This window comes from Manis pentadactyla, chromosome 10 (genome assembly GCF_030020395.1).
Source record: "Manis pentadactyla isolate mManPen7 chromosome 10, mManPen7.hap1, whole genome shotgun sequence".
NCBI classification, from domain to species: Eukaryota; Metazoa; Chordata; class Mammalia; order Pholidota; family Manidae; genus Manis; species Manis pentadactyla.
Genome location: NC_080028.1, coordinates 118,604,972 through 118,622,381, shown reverse-complemented (window position 1 = coordinate 118,622,381; position 17,410 = coordinate 118,604,972). Strand labels below are relative to the sequence as shown.

Sequence of the window (17,410 nt, the reverse complement as noted above, 5' to 3'; positions counted from 1 at the left end):
ATGCATTTCTATGTGGAACTGCATTAAAATAAGTGATTGTTAGTAAAACATACAGCTTTTTATATTGAGGTACTGCAATTTGAAACAAAATCTACATCTAATAAAGGGCAATAAAGTGGCTTTAGGACCTAAAGAGGAAATTTCCTACACATAAGTGATTGTTAAAACTGCAGAAAGGGATACGATTTAATATGTTAGCTGAAAACTTTAAGTGTTTCTCTCCAATGGAAAGGTATAGAGCATGATAGTATGGATTCTAGAGTGTAGTTTGAAAGAAAACAATAGTGAAAATGCATTTCATGCCAGTAGACACTTTAAAAACTAGATTTAGCAGCAGTCACATTAGCTTAGATAATGGGAGAATTTTTCTTCATTGAAAATGCTCTGTGTCGCTTAAGAAGAACTTACTGAGGCAGCCTGCCATCTAGCTTTTTCACAGAAAAACAGGCTTACAGACTGCAGATGAGAGAGTCTGGAGCAGAGACAATTTTAACTTAGCCATTCCTAATTTATCTCAAGCATTTTCAATTCATCTTCACTGCTCTGTGCACACAGGAACACCAGATTGCCATCCCTGGGGAACAGAATGCAACCGGGGATCTAGAGAGCTGTCACATTCCAAGAAATATTTAAATTGTGCTGATTTTCTTCTGGAGAACTGAGCCCAGGGAATGAAACTCTCCATCAAGTCATAGCTTTGCGGGCAATAGATCAGAGGACATTGCCAGTTTTCTAATGGATTATTGTTATCGGGCAGGTTTTCTCTGAAGGTACGTAGTTATTTTCTCAATTCATTACCCTCTCCTATCTATCAGGTGATGATCTAATGAGCTGGGAATCCAAACCGGTAAAAAAGAGAAAGATGTTAAGTAGACAGTATTGACTAAAGAATGACACTTTATTGCTGCATGTTTGTAGGTGAATAATCAGATTCCTTTAGTAAAGATTAGCCCGGTAGAGTTTGAATTGCATTGTCAGCAGAAACAGGCAACACCAAAACAAAACCGTGCTGCAGGCAGCATTATCATAAGTTCATATTAATTCTCTTCAGGATTTTCTTTTGTAGCTGCAACGTATAATGAAGAGGAATGCATACTTTGGAAACTCACTTAACCCTATATATTTCTGAATTTTTACAGAATCACAATTTTTGTCTCCGTATATTCTCCAATACAAACTTTGTCTCAAAGGCTCTAATTAATTTTGTTCATGCTTTTGAAATATGAATATGTGAATGATAAACAGGTTTAATTTAAAGAAACTCTAGTAAGAGTCTTCATGAGAATATTATATTGGAATACTTTGTTGGCTTTACAGATCTTTATTTTTGAGTTTGGATGAATCTTACCAAAATTAATTCTACAGTGGTACTTAAATATACATATCATAAAAATTATTATTCAACTTTGTTCTGGGGAGCAAAACACCTTGGTACATCTTTGAAGTACACAAAAATGTTTAGCAAAGTAAAATGTCAGAAGTTGACAACTTCTGAACATTAATTGAACCAATGCAAATGGAAACAGCCTTATGCTAAACTGAAATTTAGTTTATTATACCTACAATATATTAGAATAGGAAGGAGTAACTTCTGCATGAAATATACAGAATTCCTAAAAGTTAAAGCTGTGTGTGTGCAGAGGGGGCATTCTGTGTCAGAGAGTGAGTGAGGGGTGTAGACTAGAAAGCTAGCACCTGGTAATCACAGTGAATTTATGAAGATTGAAGAACAAATTTTTAAATGTGATATTAGGGCTTTTGATGCTTCTAAGTGTTTTATGGCTGTGTGAATCAGCTCAGTGAGAGCTCACATGGTGTTGACATTTTTCCATGTTGAAAATGATGATTTGAATGGGTAGAATAGCACATATATTTGGCCTGGAGCATGGTGTACCTGCTGCTGTATTTGAACTGCAACCCAGAGTTTGTGGACCCATCAGTGGGTTAATCACAGGCTCGGGAGAAGAAATGGTGGCTGGGTTTCATGAGAGCACTTGTGAAATGTGTTTTCTAATTTCTTTGGAGCATTTGAGAGACTGTTAGAAGAAGAAAGGAGAGGGAGAAGGATTGAGTCATCCATGTAGTAACTGGAAGTGCATTCTCTCTTATCCTCAGAGGGATTGTAAAAGGCAAAAAAAAATGGAAAAGGAGGGGAATAGTGTCCTCAAAGAACACTTGAAAGTGCTTCTTTTTTCATGAATCTTAGAAGGAACAGAAGCTTAAATTAGTTTCCCTATGGATTCCTCCATTTTGCAAACTTTTTCTTTCCTTTATGGAACACTTTCCCTCTACTCACTTAATAAAAATATGAACTTGCTCCCAGTTTAGTTTCTCCCCCGAATAAAAACTTGTAGCATTCATCTCAGTCTACAGAAGCATGCTCCCCGAAGCTGCACACTCCTGAGTGTCCCAGTTTTACAATTCAGTGACCTGTGAATGCCACAGGGTAAAAAGACTTAACATCCTTTTATTGTTATATTATTATTACAACTGGCTCCTCTGAAAATTTCAGGCTATGTGCAAAAGAAGGTACAAGTAGGAAAATAAAAAGTGGAGTAACTTCAAGGAACATATTTTATGTTCTTTCAAAATAAGGTGAAAACAATAGATAATGACATATACTTACCTCAAGCTGGGCATGGGGAAGATAAGTAACTTAATAATATATCCTATAAGTTGCATCTCAGATATTAGATGAATAGAACAAATGTGAAAATTAGGAGGGGCTTTTTTATTTGCCAAATTGCAATAAAGATGTTTACTACTCTGACCTCCTATTCACATTTTCTTGTTTCCTATTAATATTTCATTAACAATCATGTTAGTATCTCTTGACTCCCTATAGGGGTCATTCATGTACCCCGCTATCAAAATCTGCTCAGCTTCCAGGTCTTACCTCATCTTAGGGTGAGTTCATTGAAAACTATATTACTATAATTTCCTTGTATTAGCTGCTTTTAAATATTTAATATTTACTGAGTGCCCATGATATGTTTGGTGTTTCAAAGCAATATACATTTTGAGGCAATAACATAGTGATATTTTCTCCTAAATCAGCCAGTTTATTAATATTTCAGGACTTCTAATTGGTGCCCACAAAGGAAGGCAATTAAGGCTGGCTCTTTAGTGGCTACTTATATGCACAGAGGATATGAAATGTCCTATATTCCATCAATGTTTTGCATTTAACTTTTCTGGGGATCCCAGACTGAACATCCAGCTGTTTTCAAATTATCCCTTAACTCTGTTTCACATTTCAGTGTGTCATTCCAGACAGACCATTGGATTGGGGATAAGACAAAGTAGGTGTAAATCTGTTAAGCAAGTTTACATAAGTTAATTGATCTCTTACATACACCCCTGTCTCATCAGCTGCATAATAATGATGATGAGAATGATAGCAGTAATAAAATCAGCTGTGGCTGTGATAATGGTATTTACTTCTTAGATCTTAGAGATCATGTAAATGAAGTAACAAATACATAGTTTGTGGACAATATATGCTCAATAAACAGTACTTATTTTTGAATACAGGTTATTGTAGAGTTACACTTACAGCATGTTCTAGTTGAAAACCACCTTGACTCGTACTTTTCCTCAGGGATGTGTGTGTGTGTGTGTGTGTGTGTGTGTGTGTGCGCGCACGTGTGCAATGTGTATTGTCATAGCTCCACTTGTCTAGCAGTTTTAGTAATAAAAATAATGCATTGACCATGTAGTTGTTGCTTGAAACTATGTAAAAGTACTAAGGCATTACCTATTACTAAATAGGTATTTACCTATTTTCCATAGATAAAATTACAAATTAAGATTCTTTTGAGAAATTAGTTGGCTATATTCTCTATGGCGATCAAATAGTTAAATTGTCAACCATAACTTACCAGAGAAAGAAAATAGAACTAGCTCTCATTTTCCCACTTTCCCTCTCCCAAAGGATATGGAAATAGAAGACAAGACAGTAAATCCTCTTGCTCATTATTCTGTGCCCTTTGCCCCTCTAATTTGCATTTTATTTTGCTACAGTGGCTTGTCTAGTGAAATGGCCTCAAATTCCAACTGCAGAGAATAGTTCAAGCATACAAATCCACCCCTCAAGGAACAGAGCAAGTAAATGGAAACTTTTATTAAAATAGAAGACAGCTTTTGCTCTGAAAAAAATGCTAAACATTTTTTAATGAGAGTGAAACCGTTGAACGTGAATGTTAAATCCAGCCAGATGTTGACCTTAACTGTGAGTTGGTATCTTTACAAAAATAGTATGCAAATCCAAGCCAGAAGCTCCTTCCTTTAGGTCACAGGGCTGCTGAAAAATTCCGAGTCTGAATTTCTCAGATACAGTTCACACAGAGTTAAAGCAAAGCAGAAAACATACTTGAGTATTTTGAGTTACACAGGGACGTAAATTAAGGGTAACACAAGTCTCTCTTACATATCTAGGTATTATAATTTGGAAATAGATGTACTAAAGTCTCTTCTATAAAAAGGAACCACCAAATAATTATTTTGCAGGTGCATTAAGGGAAAGACTCTTGCACTCTGACTAGGTAAAAATGTGGACACAAGAGTGAAAGTACCTGATGACTGGCCGTGCTTTTTAATTTTTTTCTTTTTTTCTTTTTAACTGTTCTCAGAGCCAATCCTGTCTTAAGCCTCTGAATCTCTTACTCACCAAAAGTTGAGTCATCTGACAAGATCCTTGAAGTTCTTGTTCTTTTGCTTTTTGATTCTCAATTTTGGATATTTTAGCATAGTTCTCAAGGAGATTAGAAGCTATGTTCTAATTTCAACTCCGTTTTCTAATCCATATAAGAGTGTGTATGTGTGCATGCGGGGGGCTAATAATGCTATTCAGATGGTGATGTGGAATGAATGACAAAATGTAGTAAAATACTGATATAGGGGATTTTTTATATAAACAATATAAACACTATAAACTAGTAATGAGTGTTATTTCTATCATGACACTGCCATCTCCAGGCCCACTCCTGATATTAGGTTTCCAATTATTCAGTTTGATTATCAGACCTCCTTTGGGGGTCCCAGATTTGTGTTCACCTACTGCTCCTTCTTCTTATGGATTCCTCTAGGTACATATTTTCATTTATTAAGCCCTGCCCCTTTGACCTAACCTTACACGGCTTAGCCACCAATCCCTTGAGGTGTTTTTCCCTCAGGAAAACTCTTAATGGGAAAGCAGACATCTCTAAGCTTGGTGATTATCTCCTTCTGTCTCAATTTGTATATAGTGACAAACAAATAGAAAAGGAGACACAAAGAAAATCCTGACTCACTTGTTAGAAGTAATCTCCTCAGGCTCTAGAGTAGAGGCTGGTAAGATTTTTCTGTGAAAGGCCAATTTGTAAAAGTTACAGGCAGAATTGTCTCTCCCTAAAATTCATACGCTGACGTCCTAACTCCTAGTACCTTGGAATGTGACTATATTTGGAGATTAGGTTTGGAAGGAGTCCTTCAGTTAAAATGAGATCCTTAGGGTGAGTCCTAAAGCAATAGGACTGGCATCCTTACAAGAAGAGGAAATTAGGACCCAGGCCTGTACCGAGGAAGACATGTAAAGACGCCATGAGAATATGGCCCTCCATAAGCCATGAGAAAGACCTCAGAAGAAACCAACCCTCCTAACACCTTGATCTCAACTTCTAGTCTGCAGAATTGGAAAAAAATGGAAAAAAAAAAAGTAGTTTAAGTCAGGCAGCCTCTGTTGCTTCATTAGGGCAGCCCTTGGAGGCCAATACAGTGAACATCTTAGCCCTGTGGGCTCAGTTAGGTTTCTGTCATATCCTTTCTCCTCCTCTACCTTTTCTTCTTATTTACCCTTTAAAAGTGTAAAACAAAAAACAAAACAAAATGAAACAAAACCAAAATGAATGTCCTTACGGGCCATGTTTGGTCACAAGCATAGTTTGCCAGGCTTTTGCTCTAGAATGTGAAAGGTCTTCCAAAATCTGGACAAAAGACAGTCCTACTCTTCCACGATCCTGTGCCAGGCAGGCTGCTTTGCAGGGGGCATCAATGATTTTTAGCCTAAAAAGTGTAACTTAACCCCTTTCTTCTGCCCAAATCCTTCCAAATACCTCAAGTTGACATGGATATCTATGAGAGTATTTTACCTTCACTCTCCAGTGAGCCCTTTCAAGCCCTAAAGTTGGAATGGCACCTGAAACAAAATAACAGTAACAGTAATAATAGTTTACACTTGTTGATTACATTCTGTGGGCTAAGACCTATTTTAAACAGTAAATATACATTTTCTCACGTTAATCCTGCCAACAACCTTGCAAGGTTGCTGCTGTTATATTTATTTTACTGATTTGGAAGTTGAGGCATAGAGACATGCAGCAACTGCTGGTGGTAGTTTAGCCTTGGTAGCTTAGTGATTAGCCAAGGTTTGGATACAGAGTATTTAGCACAGACTCCGGCACTAACCACTGTACTACCATGGCTCTCAGGTCATGGCAGGACTTTATGTTACCCATAAGAAGAGCTGTGAAAATGTTGAAAAAAGCCTATCAAATAGCAATTCAAGTGAAAGAAAGGGTAAGTGATACAGGGCTTATATGAATTCCACATTTTTATGTGAATAAGTAAATGTAGTTATAGAAAAGAAATATAATCATCATAAAGTGGAAGTGGTCAGTCATCTGCCAAAATCTACCAATGTAAATGAGCAGTATTAATAGTTCAAGCTTTTAATTTTTAACTATACTTTAGTTAACTATAAAATTTGTTTTCCCTTTCTTATAGAGGACATGATTTATCTTTTTAAGTGTTTTTTTTTCTCCTTAAAATATCATATAGTGGATTGAGTATGGATAAATAAGCTTATCATAGAAAAACCTAAAGAACAAAATAGTGACTTTTGAAACTCACAGGAATTTCATACTTAATTTTGAATGTAAGTTAATGCCTAATTTAATAATCTATGCTGTATAGGGGACTAATGATCAACCTAAAAACTGGGTATAAATACTCTATCATTCATAGTTACTTTAACACTATCAACAGGTAGTAGATTTGAATGTGTTCGTAGAAGGACCTTCTTGAGTGAAAACTTTGCCAGGTGGCATTTCTGCTTTAATTCTAAGAAGCATATGGTGTGTGTTGTGTGAATTCCTGGGTTGTCCTTTTTTATTTCATCAATACATCTGATATGCCTTCAATATTTCTGTATAACTGAATTGGATTTTCTAGCCAAGTTTGAATTAGGTGGAACATCTTCAAAAAGTAGAACAGGCCAGCCCTCCCACGGGATACCAGCACGGTTGACCTACCTCGTAAATTATTCTTCTGTCACCTCATTTGCACAATTGAATCTTCAGGATATTGTCAGACATCCATATTTATTTATTTATATTTTTATTTTGACTTATATTATTGTTTTTTTATTAAGGTATTATTGGTATACACTCTTATGAAGGTTTCACATGAAAAACAATGTGGCTACTACATTCACCCATTTTATCAAGTCCCCCCCATACCCCACTGTAGTCACTGTCCATCAGCGAAGGAAGATGCCACAGAAGTCATTATTTGCCTTCTCTGTGCTACACTGTTTTCCCCATGATCCCCCACCACACCATGTGTGCCAATCATAATACCCCTCAATCCCCAGCTCACTGGCACCCCCCAACCCCTCTTTGGTAACTGCTAGTCCCTTCTTGGAGTCTGTGAGTCTGCTGCTGTTTTGTTCCTTCAGTTTTGCTTCATTGTTATATTCCACAAATGAGGGAAATCATTTGGCACTTGTCTTTCTCCACCTGGCTTATTTCACTGAGCAAAATGTCCTCCAGCTCCATCCATGTTGTTGCAAATGGTAGGATTTGTTTCTTTCTTATGGCTGAATAGTATTCCATTGTGTATATGTACCACTTCTTCTCTATCCATTCATCTACTGATGGACACTTAGGTTGCTTCCAGTCAGATACCATATTTAATAAAATAAATATCATCATCATAAAGTGGAAGGTGGTTAATTATCTGCCAAAATCTTTTTTTTTTTTTTTTTGGTAGATAATTATTTTTTATTGAAGGGTAGTTGACACACAGTATTACATTACATTAGTTTCAGGTGTACAACATAGTGATTCAACATTTATATACATGATAATTCTAGGTACCAGCTATCACCATACCAAGTTGTTACAATATTTTGACTATATTCCTTATGCTATACATTACATCCCGGTTACTTATTTATTTTACCATTGGAAGTCTGTCCCGTTTTTGTTTTTTTTTCTTTTTGTGAGGGCATCTCTCATATTTATTGATCAAATGGTTGTTAACGACAATAAAATTCTGTATAGGGGAGTCAATGCTCAATGCACAATCATTAATCCACCCCAAGCCTAATTTTCATCAGTCTCCAATCTTCTGAGGCATAACAAACAAGTTCTTACATGGAGAACAAATTCTTACATAGTGAATAAGTTACATAGTGAACAGTACAAGGGGAGTCATCACAGAAACCTTCAGTTTTGCTCATGCATTATGAACTATAAACAGTCAGTTCAAATATGAATACTCATTTGATTTTTATACTTGATTTATATGTGGATACCACATTTCTCTCTTTATTATTATTATTTTTAACAAAATGCTAAAGTGGTAGGTAGATACAAGATAAAGGTAGAAAACATAGTTTAGTGTTATAAGAGAGCAAATGTAGATGATCAGGTGTGTGCCTGTAGATTGTGTGTTAATCCAAGCTAGACAAGGGCAATAAAACATCCACGTATGCAGAAGATTTCTCTCAGAACAGGGGGGGTGAGGTTCTAAGCCTCACCTCTGCTGCTCCCCATTTTCTCACCAGATGGCCCCCTGCGACTGTGCCTGTCTTAGGTTGTTCCTCCCTTGAGGAATCTTACCCGTCTCTGGCTAACCAGTCATCTTCCGGGGCCATACAGGGAAATGTGAAGTTGGTAAGTGAGAGAGAAGCCATATTGTTTGAAAAGGTTAGCTTTTTACTTCTTTGCATATTTATGCCCTGTGGCTTCTATGCCCAGCATTTGTCTTGAGGTATCTTTACCACTTGGAAGAATTATGATACTCGGTAAATTTGATATGAGGCACGAATTCTATTTAAGGGTTGTAATTAGGAAGGAAGAAGAAAAGCTATAGAAGTAGCAGGCGGAAGAAAACATGGGAAGATTGATTATTTCTTTGACATATCTTATTGTAGAGTAACTTCAGCATATATAGGTTTTAAGCTACTACTTAAATTGCACACACACATTAACATAATAGGAGTATAGTTACATAACCAAAGCATATCTGTAATTACCAGCCATCTCCAGTGAAACCAAGAAAACCATTAAGGCACCTTAGGCATTTGTGAAAACTTATCTATGATATGGTGGATATTGTCCAACTGAACTTGAACAGTCTGAGAGAAATCAGACAAATTAAAACAACCCATTCCTGGGGACTGTTCACATCCCAATTGTTCTTTTAACAGTAAATAGTCTGTAGTTGTAAGATTTGGAGAGCTACAATTTGCACTTCTCCTAATTCTTGGTTGAGTTCCTACAGTATAGGTCCAGTCAAATTTGTTGTTTTACTGTATGCACAGGCCAGCTTAGATATCTCCTTCCTCATTCCCATGGCAAGTCCAGGAACTGGTGGGATGAGTGCATCTACAGCTGTAGCAGTGCGTGGATCTTTGTTGGGGTTTTTTGATGATCATCTTCTGGCATGAGTCTTCCAGAGAGTGCAGATGTTGGAAGTTCTTTTTCATATCGTATCTTAGTTCATTTTCGGGGCAGCCCAATTAGGCTTTGATCTTCTGTATAAACGCAAACAGACCCTTTGCCTACACTTTTATATGCCCTTTATACCCTTGTGTAGAACTCATTGGAGGTCACCACACAGGAACTGCCTTTTTTTTCTTTTTCTTTTTTTTTTTGGTATCACTAATCTACACTTACATGACAAATATTATGTTTACTAGGCTCTCCCCTATACCAGGTCCCCCCTATAAACCCCTTTACAGTCACTGTCCATCCGCATAGCAAAATGTTGTAGAATCACTACTTGCCTTCTCTGTGTTGTACAACCCTCCCTTTTCTCCTACCCCCCCATGCATGCTAATCTTAATACCCCCCTACTTTTCCCCCCATCTTATCCCTCCCTACCCACCCCTTCTCCCCAGTCCCTTTCCCTTTGGTACCTGTTAGTCCATTCTTGAGTTCTGTGATTCTGCTGCTGTTTTATTCCTTCAGTTTTTCCTTTGTTCTTATATTCCACAGATAAGTGAAATCATTTGGTATTTCTCTTTCTCTGCTTGGCTTGTTTCACTGAGCATAATACCCTCCAGCTCCATCCATGTTGCTGCAAATGGTAGGATTTGCCCTTTTCTTATGGCTGAGTAGTATTCCATTGTGTATATGTACCACATCTTCTTTATGCATTCATCTATCGATGGACATTTAGGTTGCTTCCAATTCTTGGCTATTGTAAATAGTGCTGCAATAAACATAGGGGTGCACTGATCTTTCTCATACTTGATTGCTTCATTCTTAGGGTAAATTCCTAGGAGTGCAATTCCTGGGTCAAATGGTAAGTCTGTTTTGAGCATTTTGATGTACCTCCATACTGCTTTCCACAATGGTTGAACAGGTTTACATTCCCACCAGCAGTGTAGGAGGGTTCCCCTTTCTCCACAGCCTCGCCAACATTTGTTGTTGTTTGTCTTTTGGATGGCAGCCATTCTTACTGGTGTGAGGTGATACCTCATTGTAGTTTTAATTTGCATTTCTCTGATAATTAGCGATGTGGAGCATCTTTTCATGTGTCTGTTGGCCATCTGTATTTCTTTTTTGGAGAACTTTCTGTTCAGTTCCTCTGCCCATTTTTTAATTGGGTTATTTGTTTTTTGTTTGTTGAGGCGTGTGAGCTCTTTATATATTCTGGATGTCAGGCCTTTATCGGATGTGTCATTTTCAAATATATTCTCCCATACTGTAGGGATCCTTCTTGTTCTATTGATGGTGTCTTTTGCTGTACAGAAGCTTTTCAGCTTAATATAGTCCCACTTACTCATTTTTGCTGTTGTTTTCCTTGCCCGGGGAGATATGTTCAAGAAGAGGTCACTCATGTTTATGTCTAAGAGGTTTTTGCCTATGTTTTCTTCCAAGAGTTTAATGGTTTCATGGCTTACATTCAGGTCTTTGATCCATTTTGAGTTTACTTTTGTATATGGGGTTAGACAATGGTCCAGTTTCAGTCTCCTACATGTAGCTGTCCAGTTTTGCCAGCACCACCTGTTGAAGAGACTGTCATTTCGCCATTGTATGTCCATGGCTCCTGTATCAAATATTAATTGACCATATATGTCTGGGTTAATGTCTGGATTCTCTAGTCTGTTCCATTGGTCTGTGGCTCTGCTCTTGTGCCAGTACCAAATTGTCTTGATTACTATGGCTTTATAGTAGAGCTTGAAGTTGGGGAGTGAGATCCCCCCTACTTTATTCTTCTTTCTCAGGATTGCTTTGGCTATTCAGGGTCTTTGGTGTTTCCATATGAATTTTTGAATTATTTGTTCCAGTTCATTGAAGAATGTTGCTGGTAGTTTCATAGGGATTGCATCAAATCTATATATTGCTTTGGGCAGGAAGGCCATTTTGACGATATTAATTCTTCCTAGCCACGAGCATGGGAAGAGTTTCCATCTGTTGGTGTCCCCTTTAATTTCTCTTAAGAGTGACTTGTAGTTTTCAGAGTATAAGTCTTTCACTTCTTTGGTTAGGTTTATTCCTAGGTATTTTATTTTTTTTGATGCAATTGTGAATGGAGTTGTTTTCCTGATTTCTCTTTCTGTTGGTTCATTGTTAGTATATAGGAAAGCCACAGATTTCTGTGTGTTGATTTTGTATCCTGCAACTTTGCTGTATTCTGATATCAGTTCTAGTAGTTTTGGGGTGGAGTCTTTAGGGGTTTTTATGTACAGTATCATGTCATCTGCAAATAGTGACAGTTTAACTTCTTCTTTACCAATCTGGATTCCTTGTATTTCTTTGTTTTGTCTGATTGCCATGGCTAGGACCTCCAGTACTATGTTAAATAACAGTGGAGAGAGTGGGCATCCCTGCCTAGTTCCCGATCTCAGAGGAAATGCTTTCAGCTTCTCGCTGTTCAATATAATGTTGGCTGTGGGTTTATCATAGATGGCCTTTATTATGTTGAGGTACTTGCCCTCTATTCCCATTTTGCTGAGAGTTTTTATCATGAATGGATGTTGAACTTTGTCAAATGCTTTTCCAGCATCTATGGAGATGATCATGTGGTTTTTGTCTGTCTTTTGTTGATGTGGTGGATGATGTTGATGGACTTTCGAATGTTGTACCATCCTTGCATCCCTGGGATGAATCCCACTTGGTCATGGTGTATGATCCTTTTGATGTATTTTTGAATTCGGTTTGCTAATATTTTGTTGAGTATTTTTGCATCTACGTTCATCAGGGATATTGGTCTGTAGTTTTCTTTTCTGGTGGGGTCTTTGCCTGGTTTTGGTATTAGGGTGATGTTAGCTTCATAGAATGAGTTTGGAAGTATGCCCTCCTCCTCTATTTTTTGGAAAACTTTAAGGAGAATGGGTATTATGTCTTCCCTGTATGTCTGATAAAATTCTGAGGTAAATTCATCTGGCCCGGGGGTTTTGTTCTTTGGTAGTTTTTTTATTACCGCTTCAATTTCGTTCCTGGTAATTGTTCTGTTTAGATTTTCTGTTTCTTTCTGGGTCAGTCTTGGAAGGTTGTATCTTTCTAGGAAGTTGTCCATTTCTCCTAGGTTTCCCAGCTTGTTAGCATATAGGTTTTCATAGTAGTCTCTAATAATTCTTTGTATTTCTGCAGGGTCCGTCGTGATTTTTCCTTTCTCGTTTCTGATACTGTTGATTTGTGTTGACTCTCTTTTCTTCTTAATAAGTCTGGCTAGAGGCTTATCTATTTTGTTTATTTTCTCGAAGAACCAGCTCTTGGTTTCATTGAGTTTTGCTATTGTTTTATTCTTCTCAATTTTATTTATTTCTTCTCTGATTTTTATTATGTCCCTCCTTCTGCTGACCTTAGGCCTCATTTGTTCTTCTTTTTCCGATTTTGATAATTGTGACATTAGACCATTCATTTGGGCTTGTTCTCCCTTTTTTAAATATGCTTGGATTGCTATATACTTTCCTCTTAAGACTGCTTTTGCTGTGTCCCACAGAAGTTGGGACTTAGTGTTGTTGTTGTCATTTGTTTCCATATATTACTGGATCTTCATTTTGATTTAGTCATTGATCCATTGATTATTTAGGAGCGTGTTGTTAAGCCTCCATGTGTTTGTGAGCCTCTTTGCTTTCTTTGTACAGTTTATTTCTAGTTTTATGCCTTTGTGGTCTGAAAAGTTGGTTGGTAGGATTTCAATGTTTTGGAATTTTCTGAGGCTCTTTCTGTGAGCTAGTATGTGGTCTATTCTGGAGAATGTTCCATGTGCACTTGAGAAGATTGTATATCCTGTTGCTTTTGGATGTAGAGTTCTATAGATGTCTATTAGGTCCATCTGCTCTACTGTGTTGTTCAGTGCTTCCGTGTCCTTACTTATTTTCTGCCCCGTGGATCTATCCTTTGGGGTGAGTGGTGTGTTGAAGTCTCCTAGAATGAATGCATTGCAGTCTATTTCCCCCTTTAGTTCTGTTACTATTTTTTCACATATACTGGTGCTCCTGTGTTGGGTGCATATATATTTAGAATGGTTATATCCTCTTGTTGGACTGAGCCCTTTATCATTATGTAGTGTACTTCTTTATCTCTTGTTACTTTCTTTGTTTTGAAGTCTATTTTGTCTGATATTAGTACTGCAACCCCTGATTTCTTCTCGCTGTTGTTTGCCTGAAATACGTTTTTCCATCCCTTGACTTTTAGTCTGTACATGTCTTTGGGTTTGAGGTGAGTTTCTTGTAAGCAGCATATAGATGGGTCTTGCTTTTTCATCCATTCTATTACTCTGTGTCTTTTGATTGGTGCATTCAGCCCGTTAACATTTAGGGTGACTATTGAGAGATATGTACTTATTGCCATTGCAGGCTTTAAATTCGTGGTTACCAAAGGTTCAAGGTTAGCCTCTTTAGTATCTTACTGCCTAACTTAGCTCGCTTATTGAGCTGTTATTTGCACTTGTCTGGATATTCTTTTCTTCTCTCTTTTCTTATTCCTCCTCCTCGATTCTTCATATGTTGGGTGTTTTGTGCTGTGCTCTTTCTAGGAGTGCTCCCATCTAGAGCAGTCCCTGTAAGATGTTCTGTATAGGTGGTTTGTGGAAAGCAAATTCCCTCAGCTTTTTTTTGTCTGGGAATTGTTTAATCCCACCGTCATATTTGAATGATAGTCGTGCTGGATACAGTATCCTTGGTTCAAGACCCTTCTGTTTCATTGTGTTAAATATATCATGCCATTGTCTTCTGGCCTCTAGCGTTTCTGTTGAGAAGTCTGATGTTAGCCTGATGGGTTTTGCTTTATAGGTGACCTTTTTCTGTCTAGCTGCCTTTAAAACTCTTTCCTTGTCCTTGATCTTTGCCATTTTAATTATTATGTGTCTTGGTGTTGTCCTTCTTGGATCCTTTCTGTCAGGGTTCTGTGTATTTCCGTGGTCTGTTCGATTATTTCCTCCCCCAGTTTGGGGAAGTTTTCAGCAATTATTTCTTCTAAGATACTTTCCATCTGTTTTCCTCTCTCTTCTTCTTCTGGAACCCCTATAATACGGACATTGTTCCTTTTGGATTGGTCACACAGTTCTCTTAATATTGTTTCATTCCTGGAGATCCTTTTGTCTCTCTCTATGTCAGCTTCTATGCGTTCCTGTTCTCTGGTTTCAATTCCATCAATGGCCTCTTGCATCCTATCCATTCTGCTTATAAACCCTTCCAGAGTTTGTTTCATTTCTGCGATCTCCTTTCTGGCATCTGTGATCTCCCTCTGGACTTCATCCCATTTCTCTTGCGTATTTCTCTGCATCTCTGTCAGCATGTTTATGATTCTTATTTTGAATTCTTTGTCAGGAAGACTGGTTAGGTCTGTCTCCGTCTCTGGTGTTGTCTCTGTGATTTTTGTCTGCCTGTAGCTTTGCCTTTTCATGGTGATAGGAATAGTCTGCAGAGCTGGGACGAGTGACGGCTGGAAGAACTTCCCTTCTTGTTGGTTTGTGGCCCTCCTCTCCTGGGAGAACAGCGGCCTCTAGTGGCTTGTGCTGCGCAGCTGCGCGCAGACAGGGTTTCTGCTTCCTGCCCGGCTGCTATGGAGTTAATCTCCGCTGTTGCTGTGGGCGTGGCCTGGCTCGGGCAGCTGCTCCAAAATGGTGGAGTCGCGTTGGAGCAGGAGCTGCTGGGAGGCTATTTATCTCCGTAAGGGGCCTCCCTGCTCCCTGCAGCCCAGGGGTTAGGGTGCCCAGAGATCCCGGATTCCCTACCTCTGGATTAAGTGGCCCGCCCTGCCCCTTTAAGACTTCCAAAAAGCTCCCACCAAAACAAAACAACGACCACAAAAAAATATGTATATTTTTAAATTAAAAAAAAAAAAAGGTGTCTGCTCGTTTTTCTTTATTCTCCGGCGCCCAGCCTCCGGTGCCCGCTCACTGTTATTGCTGCCCTGATTCCCTAGTATTGGGGTCCCTATTCCTTTAAGACTTCCAAAAAGCGCTCACCAAAACAAAACAGAAAAAAAAAAAAAAGTGGTCGCTCACTTTTCTGGTGTCCTCCAACCTCCGGTGCCCACTCACTGTTCTTGCTGCCCTGTGCCCCTAGCATCCAGGGCCCCCTGGGCACGTACTGTGTCTGCGCTCTGGCCCGGATGGCGGAGGCTGGGTGCTCGGCAGTCCTGTGCTCCGTCTCCCTCCCGCTCTGCCTGCTCTTCTCCCGCCGGGTGCTGGGGGGAGGGGCGCTCGGCTCCCGCGGAGCCGGGGCTTGTATCTTACCCCCTTCGCGAGGCGCTGGGTTCTCTCAGGTGCGGATGTGGTCTGGATATTGTCCTGTGTCCTCTGGTCTTTATTCTAGGAAGGGTTGTCTTTGTTATATTTTCATAGATATATGTGGTTTTTCGCAGGAGATTTCCGCTGCTCTACTCACGCCTCCATCTTCCAATCCCTCCCCCAAAATCTTATGATTGTAAATAAGCATTCTTAATAGTTCAACCTTTTAATTATAATTTCTAGCAATGAATATATATGTCTGTATACATGCAGAACCTTAATAAAACTCCGTTATTGTTTACGTTGCTTTTGGATTGGGCCCTGTCATTTTAGGCTCTAGTGATTCCTTGGCACTGGAAAGTGTGATGAGAGTAAAATTTCTTTGGCTATTTTCATTGGGCTAGATGGATAACTATGGGCATCCTATTGTTTTGGAATTATTTTTCTTCAATATGAATTTGTGCTTAATATCTCTAAATTGATTTTTTATCTTTTTTGAAGTATAGGGATGTGAATGTGGGTCTGTAGGCATTTATGTTCATATCTCTGAGTGTCATGTGTGTCTGTTTTTTCAAGGTCTATGGGAAATGCAGATCTGTAGTTCACAGGCAGAACACTGAGAAGCATTTTCTCACCTCATTAGCAAATGAAGTATATAGGAATTAGATTATTAAATCTCACCCTGCGTTATCTATAACACAACTCTTTCCTGCCTTCCTTTTATTTAATGTTACTCCTCATGAGATAATTCTAGGTTTAGATATTGTTTTACAAGGAACTTTTTTTTCTCCTTTGGATTATCCTTGTAGGTAAGGGAATATTGGGGATATTCCAGGAAAAGGAAAATATTTATGAGAATTGGTGGAATTTACAGAAGGAATGAATATTAGCATTGCAAAGAGAAGATAATTATTTATAGGTTGTCAGTGGGGTAGAGATGGAACAGATCGTAAGAATGCCTGAAACTGGGATATACCCATAAAAGGAATCTTCTGAAGTGTTTATTATATATTCTCCTTTGACACTGAAAACAGTTGTATTTGGCGTTTTAAGTCTTGTTTTCATTTTGTGACCCCTTCGAGCTATCTCCAAACCTTTAGTGAACACCGACCTAGACTGTGGGATAGACGATAAACTAAATCCACACTAAAGGAAAATTCTCAATCTGCACATATGTGTACATAGATAGAATCAAGGATAGACAGGCACACACCTACAGGCTAATACTTATAGCCCAATACACATGTGAGGAAGGACAGACTAATAGACAAATGCATGTGGAGACAGACTGACAAGAGAGCAACCCGCAGTAGGGCAGGGATGGACAGAGCGACATACAGAGTCAGGCAGACTGCCAGCCAGCTAGAAACATATCACAGATAGATATGGATCACTAGACAGTCACATAAGCCCAGACAAGCAGACACAGACACAGAGATATTTACAAGCAGACAAG

The 17,410-nt window shown here is 38.5% G+C and overlaps 1 protein-coding gene across 2 annotated transcripts in view; it reads left to right on the top strand.

Moving 5' to 3' along the window:
* Positions 1 to 17,410, top strand: part of MGAT4C (MGAT4 family member C) — a 792,321-nt gene that overhangs the window by 98,071 nt on the left and 676,840 nt on the right. The window contains exon 2 of one of the 2 annotated variants that reach the window (XM_057487546.1): positions 556 to 770. The gene's annotated coding sequence lies outside the window, so the exon portion shown is untranslated. Of the gene's footprint in view, positions 1 to 169; positions 771 to 17,410 lie in introns of those variants that run through there. The other variant, XM_057487547.1, reaches the window with a different exon arrangement.